A 19,669-nucleotide genomic window follows, 5' to 3' on the forward strand; every position below is an offset into this window, starting at 1 on the left:
CCGGGGACGGAGATGGAGGAAAGGGGAACCTGTCGCTGGGGAGCGCAGGAGCATCGCACCTGAAGACTGCCAGGGGGAGAGGAGCAGAGGAAAAGAAACCCCTTGGCCAGGCCCCTTTTCGCATCTGTTTGCCCCCACGTGATGGGACAACTGGGCAAGATGGGACCTGCGACCTGACCCGGTCCACCTGGCAAATGGCAGCCGTGATGGACACGAGGGTGCGAGACAGATTCGTAGGTGTGAGTACAGTGGTCGTCACAGAGGACACCCCAGTTTTCTGCTGCTCTGTTGTCCATCGATGCCAAACCTGACGCCTTTGTGTCCTCTATGTTTCTCTTCAAGAGGAGCAGGCCGCAATGAAAAAATAGAGGACATAAAGGCGATGTTCAAGAGAAAAACAGAGGGCAACCGGACTGTCCTCTGTGCTGGCCACCCTAGATGTGAGGGACCTCGCAAGATCATTGAGTCCAGCCCCCCTGCGCTTGGGCGCAGCAATGTGCTTCTGTAGGTTGTTATAGGAAAAATAACCTCCTGTCAAAAGAAGTACAAATGGTAGAGGTATCTTGCTGTGTTGCCCTCCTGTAGGCATTTCAGCTGTTTGTTTTGTTTGTTTGTTGTATACGGTGATGATGGTGGGGTTTGAAGTGAGTGATGGCGTGATAATACCTCTTGGCACGTTCTGAGTCCTAACCGATATCCTTAAGACCGTTCGTTATCCATTGGCGGTCATAGATTTCATAGACATTAGGGCTAGAAGGGACCTCAGAAGATCATCAAGTCCAGCGCCCTGCCCCAGGGGCAGGAAGTCAGCTGGGGTCAAAGGATCCCAACAAGATAAACGTCCAAATGTTTCTTAAAGGAGTCCAGAATAGGTGCTTGCACCACCTCAGGCCTTGGGGGCTCGGACAGTAAAGAAGCTCTTCCTTATGTCCAGCCTGAAACTGTCTTGGAGGAATTTGTGCCCGTTTGATCTTGTCATCCCTTGAGGCACTCTGGTGAACAGATGTTCCCCCAGATCCTGGTGAGTACTCCTTACATACTTATAGGAAGCCACCAGGTCCCCCCTGAGCCTGCACTTTTCCAGGCTGAAGAGTCCCATGGCTCTCAGCCTCTCATCATAAGGCCTGCTTTCCTGCCCTCTGACCACGCGCGTGGCGGCTCACCTCTGGACTCTCTCAAGCTTCTCCACATCCGTTTAAAATTATGGAGCCCAGAATTGGATGCTGTACTCCAGCTGTGGCCTCACCAAGGCCGAGTACAGCAGGAGGATGACATCCTGGGATTTGCTAGAGAAGCCTCTATGGATGCAAGCCAGAGTTTTGCTTGCTTTGCCAGCTGCAACATCACGTTGGTGGGGGTCATGATTGACCACAAGTTGAATATGAGCCAAGTCCCTTTCAGCTGTGGTGCTAGCAAGTGTAGCACTGCCGAGCCTATAAGCATGCTGCAGGTTTTTCTTCCCAAGGTGGAGTACCTTGCACTTTTTGGTGTTGAAGGCCATCAGGTTACAGTTCATAAAAGTTAATTTCCTTAAGAGGCATCAGCGTTTCTTCACCAAAGTTCACAAGTATCTTTTGGGTCTGTAGTTCTTCTAACAACAGTTCCTAAGCGTCCCTTAACTTGTATCCTAGTAACGTTTTTAGATTGAATGGTGACTCCATATCTACAAGTATCCAACCATACAGAGTCTCATTACAGCTTTGTGTCTACAGCAGTTGCAAGCTGTATCTCACTATTATACATGAAGGAAGTTAAGGAATGAATATCTTTCTTTTCAGTTTATCTGGTGTATTTGGCAGCACTTTGTTTAGTTAGTTTCTCTCTCGCAAATGATGCGTGCCCTTTCCCAGACTCTGGAAGAGGATGTTTACCAGCAACAGCAGCAGCATTGTTGAAGCTAGAGAGAGTGATTTCATGTTGTGCATGGAAAAGAGGAAGTTACACATGTTTAGTTGCCTTTTAGAGGACAAGAACAAAGGATGCTGGTATATACCAACAGAAGACCAGGAGAACAAATATGATTTTTGTTTTTAATTAATAAGCAGTATACCCAGTAATAGAAGATTAGTCTACAAGGGACCTCAGCTCATCTGGTGTAAACCCCTACTCAGTAGGAATCATTCCAGCCCAGACAAATATTTGTCCAAGGTGTAATTAAGTAGTTTAATAATGTATGATGGTCTATCATAAAATCCTGATGAAAAAATAATTCAAGTTGAGTGTTTCTTTAACTCCAGTGATTAGACTAATTTCTTTAATGATCACAAGGTATGTCCCTGCTAATATGAACAAATTCACATTTCAGTTATAAATGTGAGCAAGGATATTTCAGCAAATAAGAACTTCAGTATACATTAGCATACAGTAAAAGCAGTAATGAATATAACTGCAAGCTTCACATTAAGTCTGGCTATGCAATTTTAGTGACATTTGCAACATGTAACTTTGGAAATTCAGTTGCAATATTATTGCTCTTACCTGGGAAATCTAGCATAACTGCAAGATTTGTTTTGTGAGGAATAATCTTAAATTGGTGACAGGCTACTTCTTCAGATGTTATGAAAGGTGTTGCTTGTGAAAGTTTATGCCTTTCTGAACCAGTTAATTTATCAGGGTGCTGCTTATACATGTGCAGCGAAGCTGCTCTGATGCACTGTAACTACAGTGCGGTGGAGAAGACTCAATTTTTATCCAGTATGCTGGAGCATGATAATTACCGTACTCCAGCATCATGTGTATCAGCATCCCCATGGTGAAAAATGGTGGTAGGGGCTCTTTAACTAAAGCTTGTTTGACAAGGTTTAGGTAAAGTGCCCCTGCTGCCATTTTTCAGCATGGGGATGCTAATACATGTGACACTGGAGGCGCTTCCACTCTAAAGCAACTTCTCCCCTAGTTGTATAAACATCCTTAGGTACCATCCTTCCCTGCTTTCTGCCTAACCTCAGGCTAACATGACTAATCACCTCTCTCTCTAAGATTTGTTTTGCTACATATATGGTCAGAAAAAACAGCTGTTTTTTGGTATATGAATTATATTCCATTTGTAGCTTTGAGAATGATGTGATAAAATAGGTCCCCAGAAAATAGATCTGTAAGACCTAATGCTTTCAGAAAGTTCAGATTAAATGGAAAATCTGGAGGAGAAAATGATTACAGTACACTTAAACTGTCATGAGCTAGTAGGGGGAAAGAGTCTTCAATAACTAGAGTACTGCCTTTTTGAGACCAAACCTTTCATCCAGCATTGCAGCTCTACATAAAAAGCAGTATTTGAGGAGAGTAATGGTTTGGGTTTTTTTATAATTAATGGTGAAATGCAGCCATTTTACTTTCCACAGATCATTATTTTGATCAGTCATATTTAAAAGTCTCTAGCAATGCCAGCTTCAAATAATCAGGATTCAAGTCCCCCAGAATGCCATGTTTTTATGCCAATAACAAGTTTTCTCTCTAATTTGTGTTTTGTCTTTTGAGCCATTAGGATACACTTGAATCATGTTACCAAGTTTCTCTGCATCCATAAGGGGAAGAAATCTTTCTAAATGAGAAATTCAGTTCTCTCATTCCCATGTAAAATGCTAATTCCTTTGATAATTAAGGATTTCTTGGGTAACTAAGCAAGTTATTTAATATTATGAGACTAAGAGTTGGCAACACTGGTCACCTCATTTCATGTTTTTAGTCCTATTTTTGCTATTTAAGCTGATGACAGCTGATATGAGGTATGCATAAAGATAATGGTTACTAATGCACTTGGGCTGTCAATGAAAAAAAATAACCATTGTGAAATTCAATGTGTTTTGAGTGTTTATCATAATTTATAATCTTTGCTTAGTAGTTGTAGATTTGAAACTCAGTTGTCTTTCTATTAATTGAGCCTAAAAACATTTTGCTTTTCAAACTAGGTCTATTTATAGGAAGATAGTTGCAATTTGTAATAGGATCTGTTGTATATACAAGTGGCTTAATTCAATAATGCAAAGAATCCTCTTTCTCTAGAAGAGGAAAAAGTCAACATATTAAGAAACTTTTGGGGAAAATGCAAGTCTTACCAAGTGACAATCCACTCACCTTTGAAGGGCACAAGCTGGTTATGGTAAAACTGATTTTTCAGACAACTGATAATTTTTATAGGAGTTTCAAGGGTAAAGGATATCAAGGGGTGGGGGGAAGAACCTACAAAAGCACACAGGTTTAGGAATCACAATAGAGCTATTAGATCATTGCTTTCAGTTACATTAGTAGCTTTAGAAAATCCAATCATGTTATGGTTATTTTGTCCACAAAGTAATAAAATCTCGTTAATATGAAGATCATAATCACTATATTGTTGTGGTGTGAAAACATTTTCTTGTAGGGCTGTGCGAAACGGCACTGTTCGTTCCGACTTCAGTTTCGAGGTCTGGACAGAAGTGTTTTGTACTGAATTTCATTTCAAGTCGAAACAGCCTCACTGCAAAACAGTGAGGCTGTTTTGAAGCTGTTTTGATATTTCACCCAACCATCGGGCTGGAGAAGGAAACTCAGCCCAGCTGGGCTGACGTCCCATCCCCAGTTCTATGGTCGAAACATTTTGACTAGCCTCTTTTTGTTTTGAGGCTATTTCGATGCCCTTTGTTTCGCTTCGATTTTGCTGTTTTGACCTTGAAATGAGTCAAAACAGCATCGAAATGAAACAGCTGGCGAAATTTCACACAGCCCTATTTTCTAGTACTTTTTACCAGGCCATTACAGAGCAGAAATGCTATTGTTGCAGGTCTGCTATGTTATACTGGAAGCTACATAAGGCATAATGACACATTGTCCCTGTTGTTACCAAGGACAATAAAATAACTGTGTGTGTGGCCTGAACTAGTGAGGGAGGGTGTCTTAAGGGGTCTGTCTGGGCTAAGAATTGCAGAGTTCATAGTTCATGAATGTTTTATGAACATCTTGAACTGCATGTCCAAAAGATACTACTGATGCGAAGGGCTTCAGGGAGCACACCCTTGTGATTTTAAATGCTTTATTCCAAATGTCATCTTGATTTTTGGAATAAAGCATAATTTGTGCACTTTGAGGATCTCAGATTTCTTCAGAAATTGTGAATCTTTATCAGTGGTGTTTCTTGTTTACAGAAAAAGAACCTGTAGTGCAGAACAATTAAAGGCTGTATCTAGTTATCAAGCTTGGTTATAGACTCCTGGCTCTTTGTTCTAACCACTAAATAGCTGCTTGAGGTAACATTGTATACACCCCTACATTCATTGCATTTCCTTGCATAGATTAATTTTGCTGGTGATCTGGGTTATGGAAGTGAAGCTGGCTGGGCTGTGTGACTGAATTTGCTTGAGTGTGTGTTCAGGTTTTTCCAGTACTGTAATAGTCATAGTTTTCTCTAACATTTAGATTCCCCTGAGATTTATCTCCCACAAACTATTGTTAAAAACAGGGTTCTTTAGCTGATTCCTGTTGTTCAGGAAAGAAGAAAACAAATGAGTTATGCAAGTTGAAAATTGCACAATCCTTGGCAAAGGAGGAATGTTTATTCAGAAGTACAAGGATAAGAGAAGATGATTTGTAGTGCTCCATAGAAATGAAGGGAGAAAAGTGCTTTTGCTCAATAATTGGCTGCCAGTTTAAATGCCCTGCCTGTAGATTAGGGGGTTATTTTGTCTCCACCTGCTGGGGTTTGTGCGGTGGACTGGTCCAAGTAGGTTTGATTTACCACAGAGGGATAGATTTATAGACTTCCAATATCAGTGTAAAGCTCTTACCTCATCAAACTATTGACCTACACACAACCTTATTCCCCAGAGTACTTTCAGGGTATTTCTGCATTCACTGGATCAGTCTCCTTGTTTTTCAGTGGAGGGCTGGCTTCCTTTGTACAAGTAAAACTGCCAAAAGATCAGCATTTACAGCTGATCCACTATTGAACAATACTTATCAGAGGCTGCTGATGTGACTTTTTTTTCGTCCCCACTGTGTGGTTGAATTATGTAAGTGAGTAACTTCCAGGATAAGCACCACTGCTCAAAATAACTCTTCTAGAACAAACTTCTGATTTCTTGCAAATGGGGCGCCAAATAACCCAGCTCTCTATCTTTGTTCTAATTAAAAATGTAGTTGCAATTGCTTAACAGTTTTATCTCACAAAATGATTTGCGGGTGTGCCTAATTAAGCTGTGAACACTTCCCATCTTTGAGGGAATTCCAGATCAGGATCCAGACTTGGATGCTTAAGCTTCTTGTCCTTTTAAAAGGATAAATTCTCTGTCATGTTGTCTGCTAGTGACCTTGTTCATGGGGTAACTAACTCACTGATTAGAGGGGCTGAGGAGCACTTTTTCAAAAAAATAAATGCTGTTATGCAGAGTAAAACCAAAGAGCAGTTTCTCTTCTGTCTGCTATATAAGGGTATAACAGAAAAAGAAGACTCTTAATTGCGGTTGTTTAAATGGATTATACAGAATACCTTTTAATTTCTGATGATGTAAGAGACTGTCTCAGAAATTTCCAAATAAAATTTGGGGGGCAGGGGCAAGCACTAAGTTTCCACTTCAAACACTCATTCCATGATTGTATGAGTTGTTGGACTGATCAATAAACTGCTCTATAGTTCAACTTTTATGGCAGGCTAATGCTACTAATTCTGGATTCTGTGGATATTTTAGTAAGGCCAGTTATCATAAAAGGGGTTGAAGGAGGGGTCATAGGTGAAATCTGAAGTGACAGAGAGTGGAACAACGGCTAAAAGAATTTGTATATTGGGTCTGTCCAACTGGTGGCTTTGGTTCAAGTTGTAGCCCCCTACTCAGTTGCTGCTCTCCCTGTTCCTGCAATAACAGCTGGAGGCTCTGGGCTTCCCCTCCCTCCTCTGGCTGCCACTTCTTGCCCCTGCCCAAAGGGCTGGGGCAGTGCCAAGCGGGTGGCAAGTCTGGGATTGCACAGGCACAGTGCAGGGGGTGGAGGTACCTGCATAGTTGCATAGTGCAGCAGTGGCAGATGGGAGGATGTCCTTGCTGGCATGCAGTACAGCGGTGGGGGTATCCACGCATTGTATGGCCCACGAGTCCAAGGCTTACCCTGGTGTGGCCTGTGCTGTATGCAGCCCATAGAGTTCATGGTCCCTGGCCACTTGGCAGTCAGACAGGCATGTTGTATGCAGTATTTGACATCTTTTGAAAATGCTGAAAGAAAAATCTGGCTTTCTCCTGTCACAGCAATATTTCCCTTTTACATAACCTGAATATCCTAAAAAGAAAACCTCATTCTGTCTAGTGAGTTTCAGACCCATTTGCACATTAACTGGCAAAATGTGTTATTTACAGCAATTAATTGGTGTCTAACTATTTGACACGTTACCTAAACATTACCTAAAAATATGTCTCATTCTCCGGTGGTTAGAATAAAATTAAAGAGCCTCCTTAATCATATTCCTTTAATCTCAGCTGTGCTATCTGCTCATCTGTGTTGGAATGCCTACTACTGCTTTCACCAGCATGGTAGTACTGGGAAACTTGAGAGAGAAAGAATGCAGGCAGCCAGCGTTTGCCTGAATCCTACTCTATCCTACCACTTCTGTCCTCCATTTTGCCGTTTGCTCTGTACATCTTTTATTCTACTTGGAAAGCAGCGTGAAGGCTTCGCTCAAGGCTGGATTGTGCAACCCAACTGAATATCTGAATAACCAAGAGTAATGTCTAAAAGTCTTTTTTTTTTTTTTTTTTTTTTTTTTTCCTCATGTATTTTTTTTTTTTTTTCTTGGCAAAGAATCATGTGGGTTACTCTTCTGAAATAAAACAATGTTTTTGGCTTCATTTGCAAACTATATAACCTGCAGCTTTTACCTGCATGATAGGTGCTTATAGCCTAATGTGGTAATAGCATATTTTGCTTTAATGCACTTGATTTAAAGTAGCAGTGCTTTAAAACCTTATACCTCAACAACTGTACTTGGAGGGGGTGAGGGAGATAAGACAAGTCCTCTGTTTAACTAAAATTTAAGGTGAGTACTGCCTTCCTCTTATTTTCATCTTTCTATAAGTGAAAAAGTTCATTTAAATCTTGAAACTTTTCAATGGCATTTTCTGCCTTGTTCTATTATTAGGAGGAGGCAGGGGGGAGCAGTTTAAAAATGCTCACCCAACGGATATGTAGAATAGGGATGAAAGCTGAGAATACTGCCAGAAGAGGTCAAAGAACTGACTTGCCAAAGTTGATCTCTTTTTCATCATTCCACTTCTTTAGGAAGGTGCTAAAGCCATTAAAACTACGAAGGGTGAGTAACATTTTAAGGGGGGTGTGTGTGTGTGTGTGTGTGTGTGTGTGTGTGTGTGTGTGCGCGCGTGCATATACACACACACACACACACACACACAGAGGTAAGTTTGCACTAAAATCTCTGTGCCCAAAATGAATTTGAATGTTTAGTGTGCCTAGCTGAACCTGGCACTCTTGGATATCCTTTCAGAGGCTCTAGAAGTGGCTTTCATTTTTTTCTGGTCTGTAAGTGTGGTACCATCATATGTCTGTGTGTCTTCAAACACTGTTGTTTATTTTTTAATACACCAGCTCAGATCTTCCTCCTTGTCCAATTCATCTCTGTGCAAACCACTGGGCTTGAGCCAACTGCCATTGAAACTGCTGTCAGATAGCAATTAATGTGATGGCACAAAAGGAATAAGTGCTACATGAGAGGAATATAAAGGGGAATTAGTGAAATGTTTCATAAACATAACACAGCTGTGTGAAGGGCTTCTCTGGTCTAAAATTAAATGCATATATTCTTTGATTTTTAGACTGGTGAATCACAGCACATTTTTGCAGAGTTAAGTTTCAACTGCAGTCTCATTCTATCAAAAATGGCACAGAAAGAAAAGATATGCAATTGAGTTCTTAAACCATTTGAGTAACGTGGTGGCCAGTTTCTCTAACGAATTCAAATGAACCAGTAAAATGGTTTTCAACTGTGGGCTGTTTGTTATTCCCACAGCACATAAAACTATCGGAATCTAGTGACTGATGATTTTTAGCTGTCTTTTAGTACAGAATAAACAGTTCTGGATCAGTTGAGAGTATCTGGCAGATGTTATTTATGATACTTAGTTTACAAACACAGAAAAAGTGCGAAGCCACTGACCACGTTAAAATACTTCTGTTGAGAGTTCTTTGGAGTAAAAATATTTTGCACCAAATTCCTGAGTCGATTGTTTCTAATCAACCAAATAATGCTGTAACCTGATGAAAAATGAGTGTGCCCATATATTGTACATTTACCTTTTGAGTGCCCCTGTGCATACACTCTGCACCTGCAGATAACCCATATGGCATTTTAACAGATCATTATAATTAACAGAGCAGCAAACTACTGTCAGGCTGAGGACAGTAGCACAGACTAATGATTTGCCCAGGAGTGCCAGTTACGGTAGTGTCACTTACAGAATCAGCTGTGCATTTTGAAGCAAAATGCCTAATTACAAGGTGTTTGTGCATTGGTTGGGCATGAGTTAGATGGCAAAATGAAAATCTATTATGTTAGGAGGGGGCTTTTTCTATCAGATTGGTCTTGGTGACTTAAATGGTGTTTATGAAGATAGTAAAATTAGTCCCTCCCCTTCCCCAGTACTCTACTGAAAAGCCTGAAAGATCTCTCACCTTTTTAATGTGCCTCTTCACTACTCATTCATACATAAAGCAATAAGTGTGGTGATTGGTGGTACAAGAGAAATGCTCTGGCTCTGAAGACTGCAAGTTACTCTTTCTTTGGGTCAGTGTTTTTCTACCAACCCCTTCCCTGTCCCTTGCAGGATGAATTTGTTCCTCCACCCCTTGCTTCATTAAGTGTCATGTTTTCCTTCATTTTGGGGTGGAGATAGGAAGTAGGCTTCTACTACTGGCAGTATGTTGCTCCCCACTGGTCAGCAGCAAGCGGCAGGGCTACTGGGGCCCCTCTACCAATTAGCAGCGGGGAGGCAAAAACCGTAGCGTATTTTAAGACTGGTTTTCATTTCCCCGTTGATTGGCAGCAAACGGCCCAACTGGCGGGGCCGCTCTGCCATTCGGGCAGGGGGGAGCAAGTGGCAAAATAAAAAACATTAAAAGAAGGTAGGCGCTTCCTGTGCAATTTTATAGAGATCCCTACTGATAATGTCAGCATCTTAGGCATAGCACTATAAAATCTCCCTGTAAACATCACTGAAATATATTTGAAGTAGGTATCTGGTCAATCTGAGCTTGAAGATGAGAGCTATAATAATACTCGAACTGAACTGACATATGAGCTCTTAATCTTGCAACTCATGCATCTTGGTATAGCTATATGCTGGACTGGAAGTCATTCCTTCCCAACATTGTTATCCATCCTGGAATACCTCAAATTCTACATTTCCTACCATGTAGAACTCTTTCTTTCTTTCTTTTTTTTTTTTAACATGATTTGCCTGATTTAAAATAAAAAAACAACAAACCCAAACCCACATTCCTTAGTTGTTTTCCAAGACTCGTAACCATACATCTTGCAGCTCTGTAGCCCTGTATTAAAAGTTGAATATTGACTGCTTATTTTTTTACTTCAAAATTTTTAAACATTTTATCAATAAAACTTGTGATCTAGATTGTGTAATTGATATTTGAAATTATTTTAAGCAAATAAATTATTACTGGGCAGTTGAGGTCATTACTTCTCAGAGTATTGCTTCACTATAAGACTGAATGAATGTTTTTGGTACATCTGCATACTTGATTTCCCAGGAATTCAAGCCTAAGTATCTGTTGAAGTTTTATACTCTACAGGATCAGTGCGTCAGAAAACTCAAGGGAGCTAAATTCTTTGTAAGCTAGAATTCTGGATTTGGCCCCAAAAGTAGATCCTGAAGCAACTTTTATATTGCCTATGTAAATTCCTAAATAAATGCAAGAAATATGATTAAATATTTATCTCTGAGGTCTTGAAAACTTTTTGTACTTTTTCTTGGTTGTCTGCTTCATTGCCTTGCAGGGGCAAAACAGATGATGCTGGGAGACTGAGCTTTCATCTCCAAATGATCAGTTCAACCTTATTTTGAGTTTGTCATGATCCAAAGTTAGTGTCTGGCCTATGTAAAGATCATTCAGGTGTTTTGGGCATTTTTCTCTATTGAGTTCAGTACTGTATTTGGTGTATTAGGCTACCTTCTAGTTCTGGGTCACACATTCCATGCCAGGCATCAGGGAACTAATGTTGCTTGTACCAAATCTGCCAGTTCTGCACCTGTTGAGTAAGTTAGTAAGAAACGTGGAGAAGAACACACTGGGCATGACTGTGTATGTGATGTCTTGAAGATCCTGCAGCTATTAAGAAATTTAAGACTTCAAATGGTTGAGAGGAAAGGGGTTATTAATGTTTGAGTCCACATCTGGAGGAACTGATTGGTTTTTCTGTCCATTGCCTCCAGTTTGGAAGGAGTACAATTTTAAAAAGTCATCTTAAAATCAGCTAAATTTTTGCTGTCTGTCAATTTCCATAACATATCCCTTTAACTCATGGCTCTTTCATTGCTCCAAATCTGAAGGCTTTGCTTTATGTTCTGGTGCTGTCTGTGTGTTCCATCATGGTGTCATACTAGGAATCAAAATTGCATTTTTCTTCCTACCCTGACATGTTTCTTAATGTTATTCTCTATTCATAGTCAGCTAAGCCAATGTTTGATATTTTTGCTGGCAAACAAATGACAGATCTAAGAGCAAATAGATTTTGGTCATTATGACAGAAATGTTTGTCTGTATTTTAACAAATCCATACAGACTTAATCATATAGACTAAATAAAACGTGGGAAAAAGCGTGGTAATGAGAAGCAGTGATGTGAGAAAAGTGAAGTGTTGGAAATGTCAGACCTAATGTAGCCATCACTTGTTGATTTATATTTCATTCTTTTATGTCTCTGCAGCTGCTGCTACAGTGAGCTTCATTAATAATAACTTTAGGGATTGGTGGTGAATCTTATTTTCAGGAGAAAATTTAAATGAAGCATTTCCAAATGAAATATAGTAAAGTAACACTAGTGAGGGCATTCCCTCCTTGGAAGCCCTGGCAGTTGTCTTGTTCCTGCAGACTGATGTAACAAAGTTCTATTCAGAGGGGAGAACATGTGAAAATGATCTTGTGAGATGCTCTGGAGAATGGCTGGGTCTGCCGCTAAAGCAGTGTGCAGGGGAGAGGTAGCTTGTGAGGAACCGGTGAAGATCCCTGGGTGCCATGGCATATACATAGCAGATAAATCCAGAACCATGCAGCCTGCCACTATCCTGGAATGCTAAAGGAGGTCTGGCTCACCTAAAACAGCAGGGGGTTTTTTGCTAGGCCCAAGTGAGCAAAAAAGTAATCTATATAAATATACCTAAGGAAGGCCTTGTTTAAATTACTTAGGGAGTAACTTCTCTACAGGCAGATGAGGAATGTGTCCCTTGCATGGGGTGTGATATAATTAACTGAATGGTGGAAAGTGTGCAGACTCTGTCTGACCTGGTGCACATGGAGGCAAGATAACATGGAGAAAAGTCGGGACTGACTTCTCTTTGTGTGTTCAGCAGAAGAGCCGAAAACACACACTTTCCTGTCTCCAGGGTTTCCTATTCTGTATGCAGCTAGCCTGTTGTTCTTGACTACTTAAAATGTTTTCTTCATTTTACTGTTAAAAAAAACTCATACATGAAGTCATCAGACAGCTCAATGTGACAATACTCAAAAGATACTGTTACACTATAGAGGGATCAGGAAAACTGCCCTTACTGCTTTTTTCTCTAGAAATCTGCTCTCCCATTTCCATCCACAAGATACCTGGGAAGTAGTTTGTTAGCTCCCCAGGGCTCCTATACATGTGCAGGGAGGTTGCTCTAATGCTCTGTAATTTAAAGCACATTGGAGCAGACTCGATTAATCAAGTCTGCTGGAGCATGGTAATTACTATGCCCCAGCAGATTCCAGCGTCATGTGCATCAGTGTCCCCGTGCTGAAAAATGTCAGGAAGGCACTTTAGTTCAAAGCACCCTGCCACCATTTTTTAACATGGCTCTTGAAGCTGTGCTAATTAAAGCACCTTCCCCCCTGCCTTCAGCCTCCTGGAGCATGTGTATAAACACCCTCAGAGTCCCCATGTGGAAATGCATGTTTTTAAACCATGAATTCTTGAAAATGATGCAGTGAAATGTATAGTAGCTCACACAAGAATATGGTGCAGTTGCATCCACTGTCTTACCCCAGTTGCCTAAATGGATAACTCTCCATTTAGTTCCATAACTCTCTCTTTTAGTTCTGTTCGTAATAGCCAGCTTGCTGTTTTTGCAACCAGTGTTCAGCTGAGACGGTGACTGACCTGTAGCAATACTTTGGTGTTACTGACTGACTGGACATCTGGAAATGCATGTGCATCCTAGGGACCCCTGGAAGGTGTATTATGTGAAGACGTTTAATTAAAAAAATATATATATTTTCTTTTATTTTTTTTTAGGAAGGTGGCATGTTTAATTTGAGAAAAATATTTTTTGAGGTAGTTCAATTTGTTTTTAATAAATTTAATAGTTTCTCTCTCCTACCTTTTTGATATTTAACAGATCATCTTTTAAAAACATTTACTAAAATTGTGAGTTAAACTATTAAATGGCTCAAATCTGCCATCTCTTGCCTACAAAGTAGCTTTAACAAGCAAATACTTCCATCAATGTCAGTTAGTGTTACCAATGCTGGCCTCTCTTTAACCTTCACAGTGTTTGTGGAAAGCTGCAACTGTCATGCATTTAGCAGTGAGCCCTGTGTTCTTTAAAGCTAGGGTGAGAACAAGATCCTTTTCCAGCCTTGTTTTTTGTAATATCAGAGCTCAGACCTTTTTCCCACTTCCTGTTTGTTCCACTTAGTCAAGAGTCTGCCTTTCTCCTTCTTCCCTCCCTTCCCCAATTCAGTACAGTTGTTTGATTTATTTATTTATTTATTTATTTATTTATTTAGTCACAGCACAGATAGTTCCTGTTTTCCAGAGCCTGACTTTCTCTATGCCGAGTACAACTTCCACTCTCCTTGGAGTCGCACATTAGCTTTTGTTTTCCTCAAGTAACCTTCATGGTCTGAGTCAAGTTGGTAAGTGAAGTACAAATTGTTTGCGATGCCATCATACCTTGATGGTTCAGCTTGTATGGTTTCTTTTTTAATTTGTCCCTAGAGTCTCTTGTTTTCTGTCTCCTCCTCACTTTTCCCCTCACTCCACCTATTTGGTTCATAAAAATCTGTATGTTGTAATATTGGGTGTTGCAATAATATGTTGATTTACTTCTCTCTCAATAACTGAAACATTTTTTTTAAATTAATCTAAATTGTCTTTTTTTTTTTTTTTTTTAAGTAACTGTTAACTACACAGTTGGTAGTGTTTGGATAACAGTTGGAACTTTTCCTACTAAGCTCAATCAGTCCAGTGACTGTTTAAGAAGTTTCTTGGATGTCCTAAGCATTGTCTTTACCTCCAGCTTACCTCCCTGAAATATTAATTCCTTATTAAATTGAATTTACAGTAACTAATAAGAGTGGATAGTTTGGATTAGCACTTTCAACCTTTAGTATGTTGTTTGTACTAATATTGTCTTGGGAGTGTAGGTTGCATCACTGCAAAGGTAAGACCTACCATGAGTTCTGGCCTTTCCTTTTAACGTTGCTGTAAAATAGAATGAGATCAGTACTGTAACGTCTCTGTTGGTTTCCCAAGATAGGATTTAACTTCTATAAATCTACCCTCTTACTAAATTACACAGCACAATGTAGTAAATACAGTATTTGATTCAATCAAAGAAGGCACTAAAACTCTTCATTGGCCTTATGCACTGAACTGGTTTTAAAGAAGCAGTTTTTAACAGTACTCCAGAGAAGAGCTAAGTTTCAATTGCTGTAGCTTTAAAATTACTGTCAGCTTGAAGTCTTCATGTGTTTAATGCAAAAACTACTTGAGCTGCAAAAAAAATACTAACTGGTTTTGTAGGTCCTACAATATAGTGCTCTGTTTCAGAGGTAGCAGGTAGAGCATGTGTTAACTAACTTCTGTTTTGGTAGCTGATGTAACAGTGTACAAAAGCTTCAAGTAAATGGAGAACCATGTCAGTTTTCAAGCGCTGTTAGAAATGGTGGGTAGAATGAGAGTTATGCCAAAACAGAAGTGCAAAATAAATATGAAAGCTGTTTGCAACTTAGAACAGTATTAAAATGGAGAGTTGAAAAGCATTTGTAATATCCCTTTAAAAAAATCTACAAAATGCAATATAAAAACTTCAGGGGAAAAAAGCCTACTCTCATTTCTATTTAAAGCTCGAGATATGTTTTATGCCAACAGTTTTTATTTGAGTCTGTGCTGGGCAGTGGCTCGGCACGAACAGCTGCAATATTTTTTTTGTCCTTTTTGGTGTGACTGGATTGACTGTTCAGAATAAACTTTGTAAATCGGCTAATAGAGAGACTGAAATCTCTATAAAAATACACTTGAGTGGTTACGAGCAATTACCTGTCAACAGGTTTTGACTGAGTAATCCAATTAATTTGCTGGCAGGATACCCAGCAAAAACTGTGATAGTTATTTCCATAAGGGTTGAGAGAAGCCTGACAGCTGCCTGTTTTAAAATTGGGTGTTTATATCCCTTTGTCTTCCTGGAGTGGGCTTCCCTACTCTTCTAAAAGTCTCCACCAATTTTCTCTTGCTCTGATTTGCCTGCATCTACAGCTGAGGATTGGAAGGTACTTCCTTCTGAGTCTTTAATATTTTTCTTGAAATTGGCTGGTATATTCTGATGTAGGCAGATGCCCTTCTTTTTGTTCAGTTCCAACAAAGGTTAAAAAGAAGTATTAACCTATCGTTAGGGGTGCACCAATAAAGATTTTTTTGGCTAATACCAATGGCTGATTTATTAATGAGCCATATCGGCTGATACTGATCCACCTCCCAATATGCAGCCTGGCAGCTTGGAGAGCAGTGTCTGGCCGGTAAGTCTGTGGGGGAGGAAGGGGTGTGGGGGGTGGAGGGCAGATGAAGGCCCCCATGGTAAGGGAGGGAGGGAGGCAGTGGCAGGCGCTGCTCAGCCAGGGCGAGGCAGGGTGTGGGGCAGAGCTGCAGGTGGCTCGTCTTGGGGGTAGGGGCCCTGTCCCTGCATGCACCCTTGGGGGAGGCATGTGCTCCCTGGATTTGTGCATCGGGCAAGGGTGGGCTCGGGACTGGGGGGCTGCACTGGCCTCTTCCTGGCTGGGGCTGTGCCTAGGGCAGGTGTTGGTAGTGGTGCTGGGAGGGGTGGTATGGGGTGGGCTATAGCCACCGCAAAATTCACCATAGCCCCTGTTCCGAGTGCAGCTCCCACCCCACCAGGAAGAGGTTGGCTCAGCCCCTGGGCCCGGCCTGCAGGGGCGCAACCTGCCCTTGCCCCACACACAAATCTGGGAAGCACATGCCCCCCATTCTCCCCCCCTTTCCCCCCCTCCCGGGCTGTGCGCAGCAGCAGGGACCTGCACCCTCCCCCCAAACCCCCAGGACGAGCTGCCTGCAGCTCCATCCCACACCCCGCTCCAGCTAAGCAGCCCTTGCTCCACTCCCTCTATCACCGTGGGGGCCTTGATCTGCCCCTCTACCCCTCCCCCAACAGACTTACCAGGCAGATGCTGCTCTCCAAGCTGCCGAGCTGCATTCCTGGCCATGTGCATGCTGTGGCTGCGCACACACATGGCATTTATCGGTGACGTTATCAGCCACATCCACCAAAAAAAGCCGATTGCCAATAATGTCAATTTTCCTTTTATCAGAGCTGATATGATATGGGCCGACACATCAGTGTACCTTTAATTATCATGATACTCTCTGAATGGAGTTTGTCTAAACTTTGTTCTCCACTATAATATAAGATATGGCTTGGCCTCTGAGTTAACCCATCAACACTTTCCTTTTTCTCCTTGGTGTTTGAAGGATAGTGCCTCTGTATGACACCTTTTTGGTAATAAAGATGTATTTGTTGCTCATTGAAGAATTATGCTCATTGAACAGTGCTCATTGAACAACTTCTTAGCTTATTTTTTGTTAAAATGGCATCAACTTTTAAACAAAGCCCAAGTAACTACAAGTAAATTTCTAGCTCATTTGTACAGCATCATAGTAGCCCAAAAGAATTGGGCAGGAGAATACTCAATCCAGTTTAGCTCCCATTTTTATAAGCTTTGCAAGCTTCTGCTATTTTCATGCCTTTATAGCATTCATGGCTAGGGTCTTTTATGATGAGTAAATGTATATATTTTTTAGACTAAATTAATACAAAGCAGGCAGGACATCTTGCTGAAAGAGCAGAAGGAATACACTCAAAACAAAGCTTTGGAACAGTTTAAAGGCAGCATGAGGACTGGAAGAACAAAGACTTGGTTGTATCCCTTTCAGAACAACCTTTGGGATCAATCCTATATTTCTTCCTCTTGACTTATAAGACTTTTTCTTTGGATCCATCAACAGTATCCCTGATGAATCAATAGCTTATGTGTCGATAAGGTGGCTTTCTGTTTTAGTGATGTAAAGTTAATCTCTTTTCGCCGTAATAGTGTGTGCATGGTGAAAAGGGTGGGATTTTTAGAAAAGTACAAGCAAGATAGTAATGCGCTTGAACTAGAGAATTGAACTGAATTAATTTTGAACATGCTGAAGCCTGCTATTTGGCTTTTTTTTTGCCTAAAAATAAGCTTTGGACCTAAGAGTATTGGCTATTGTATGAAAGCAGAACACAGTTCTTGCCATACACAACATGCAATGCTCTTTGTAACTTAGCTGATCATTGCTAAGGTGGTCTGAATTTTTTCTAACATGTTTCCCATGAAAATGTTTTTATTATGGTTTTTAATTTAATTATTAAGATGGGCTCTCAGGTACTGATTTGATTGATTTGATTATTATTCCTGTTTTCTTAACATAAGACAGGAAAGGAAGAAAAGTTTTGAAACACTTGCTTGGTGCCTAGCCCTCCAGTTAAGTTGCCTGTGAACACAAGATTCTTCTTGCCAGAAATCTATTTCTTTCCTTTTTTTAGAGTGTAAAAAACAAAAGTGGGGTGTGTAGGATATTTGGAAGAAAGCAAATTACTAACTTCTGGTGCCTTCACAACAGGACTTATGAAGCTAGTCTGCGGTTTATTGCGTGTCCTTGAGGAACCAAGTTGGAAAAAAGTGATTTTTAAACCAACTGAATGCAGTCACATAAATCTCTCTGCCCACACAGCAATCCCTCTTGGAATTTAAAGTGGGAAGGAAGACTCTTTGCCCAGCACAAATATAATGCCCGTCAGTTGTCATTCATTGTCTTTATTTTAAATTCTACATTCAATCAAGGTATCGTCAAGGACTCGGTACCAATTCAGTTAAATTATGGAGTTGTCTGTGAGAAGCATACTTGAAGGAAAAGACCCAGTAACAAGCCGTTGGCTAAAATAAATCCATTTTATGGCAATGACTTTTATAGTGACCCAATAGCAATACTTAGCTAGTTGCAAGATGTTTTCCTTCTTAACCTGAATCTTCAGTCAGTAATGACTTCCACCAAAAGATTTCTTCCGTACTGAAAGTTCTGTTTCATCTCAGTGTGTGCCTTATGTGATTTTTGTGAGTTTGTAAAGATTTGAGAGTTCAGGTACTTGTGCAGCTTAGGAAGGAGGTAAAGGCATCTTCTTTGTGTCTTAAAATAGTTTACATCTGCCCCGGTTCTGATTGAGCGCTCATGCTAGGTGCTGTGCCAATAAGCAGGTACATTGCCCTTGTTTCAAAGAGCTTGCAGTCTAATTGGTACCTTGCTTAGTAGCTTGTACTTGAGGGCCTGATCCCAATTTCCATCAGTCAGAATCATCTCTTTCCGCTGGCTTTAATCAGTGCCATGCTACATCTTGAGAGAAGATGTTGTGACAACTACTGACAACAAATGAAGAATTTTCTTTGGCTAAAAAGCTGACTTTGTAATATATAGTTCCTGATTCCATCTGATAGAGGGCAGTAGTTAACCTAGATGTTTGTCAATAATGTAATGAACTGGTTAGTATTGGATATTGTCAGTCTGTAATCAATATTATTTGATTGCCAGCTTTTTTTTCTTAAATTGAAGAAGCTGCTGTTCTAAAGAGAACCTGACTTTTAGCATATGTACACATGATGTATGCAATTTAGATATTCTGATTAATCTTATTAACTTGCCATATCATTGAATGTTTTGACATGTAATAATTAACAGGTGGCCAACCTGCAGAAGGTTGGTTTCCACCATAATAAGTCATCCTTGGGCTGTGATTCGGTTATAGAAGAAACAATAGAGCAGAGCATTCACAAGACGTGATTAACTTTATAATGGCAGTGTACTTGGCAGAAAAATGGGTATGCTGAGGAGGCTACCAGAGCTGGAAGAAAACCTGTTTTGACCAAGTTCTGGGCATGGGGCAGGGATTCCCCAAAGAGAAAATGCAAAGGGACAAGTGATGGAGCAGGGGTTTAGAGGCAAGGGCTTGGGGCAAGGGAGAGTGACAAAGGAAGAAGCTGCTGAAAGAAATGTGTGGTTTTTTTGATGCTGGGACCAGCTACAGTCCAAGAAAACTGTCTGGAAAATCAAGCCTACAACACTTTGCAGGAGAGAAGCCGTGACTGGAGAGCTCCTGGAGGGCCTGAGTCCTGCT

The 19,669-nt window shown here is 40.6% G+C and overlaps 1 protein-coding gene across 6 annotated transcripts in view; it reads left to right on the forward strand.

Annotated features, from left to right (window-relative positions):
- The window catches only part of TANGO2 (transport and golgi organization 2 homolog), a 79,834-nt gene that overhangs the window by 397 nt on the left and 59,768 nt on the right, over positions 1–19,669 (forward strand). For all 6 annotated transcript variants that reach the window (XM_006021546.3, XM_025201519.1, XM_025201520.1 and 3 more), the window contains exon 2: positions 13,968–14,096. The gene's annotated coding sequence lies outside the window, so the exon portion shown is untranslated. The remainder of the gene's footprint in view (positions 1–13,967; positions 14,097–19,669) is intronic.

Source organism: Alligator sinensis, unplaced genomic scaffold (assembly GCF_000455745.1).
Source record: "Alligator sinensis unplaced genomic scaffold, ASM45574v1 scaffold570_1, whole genome shotgun sequence".
NCBI lineage: Eukaryota > Metazoa > Chordata > Crocodylia > Alligatoridae > Alligator > Alligator sinensis.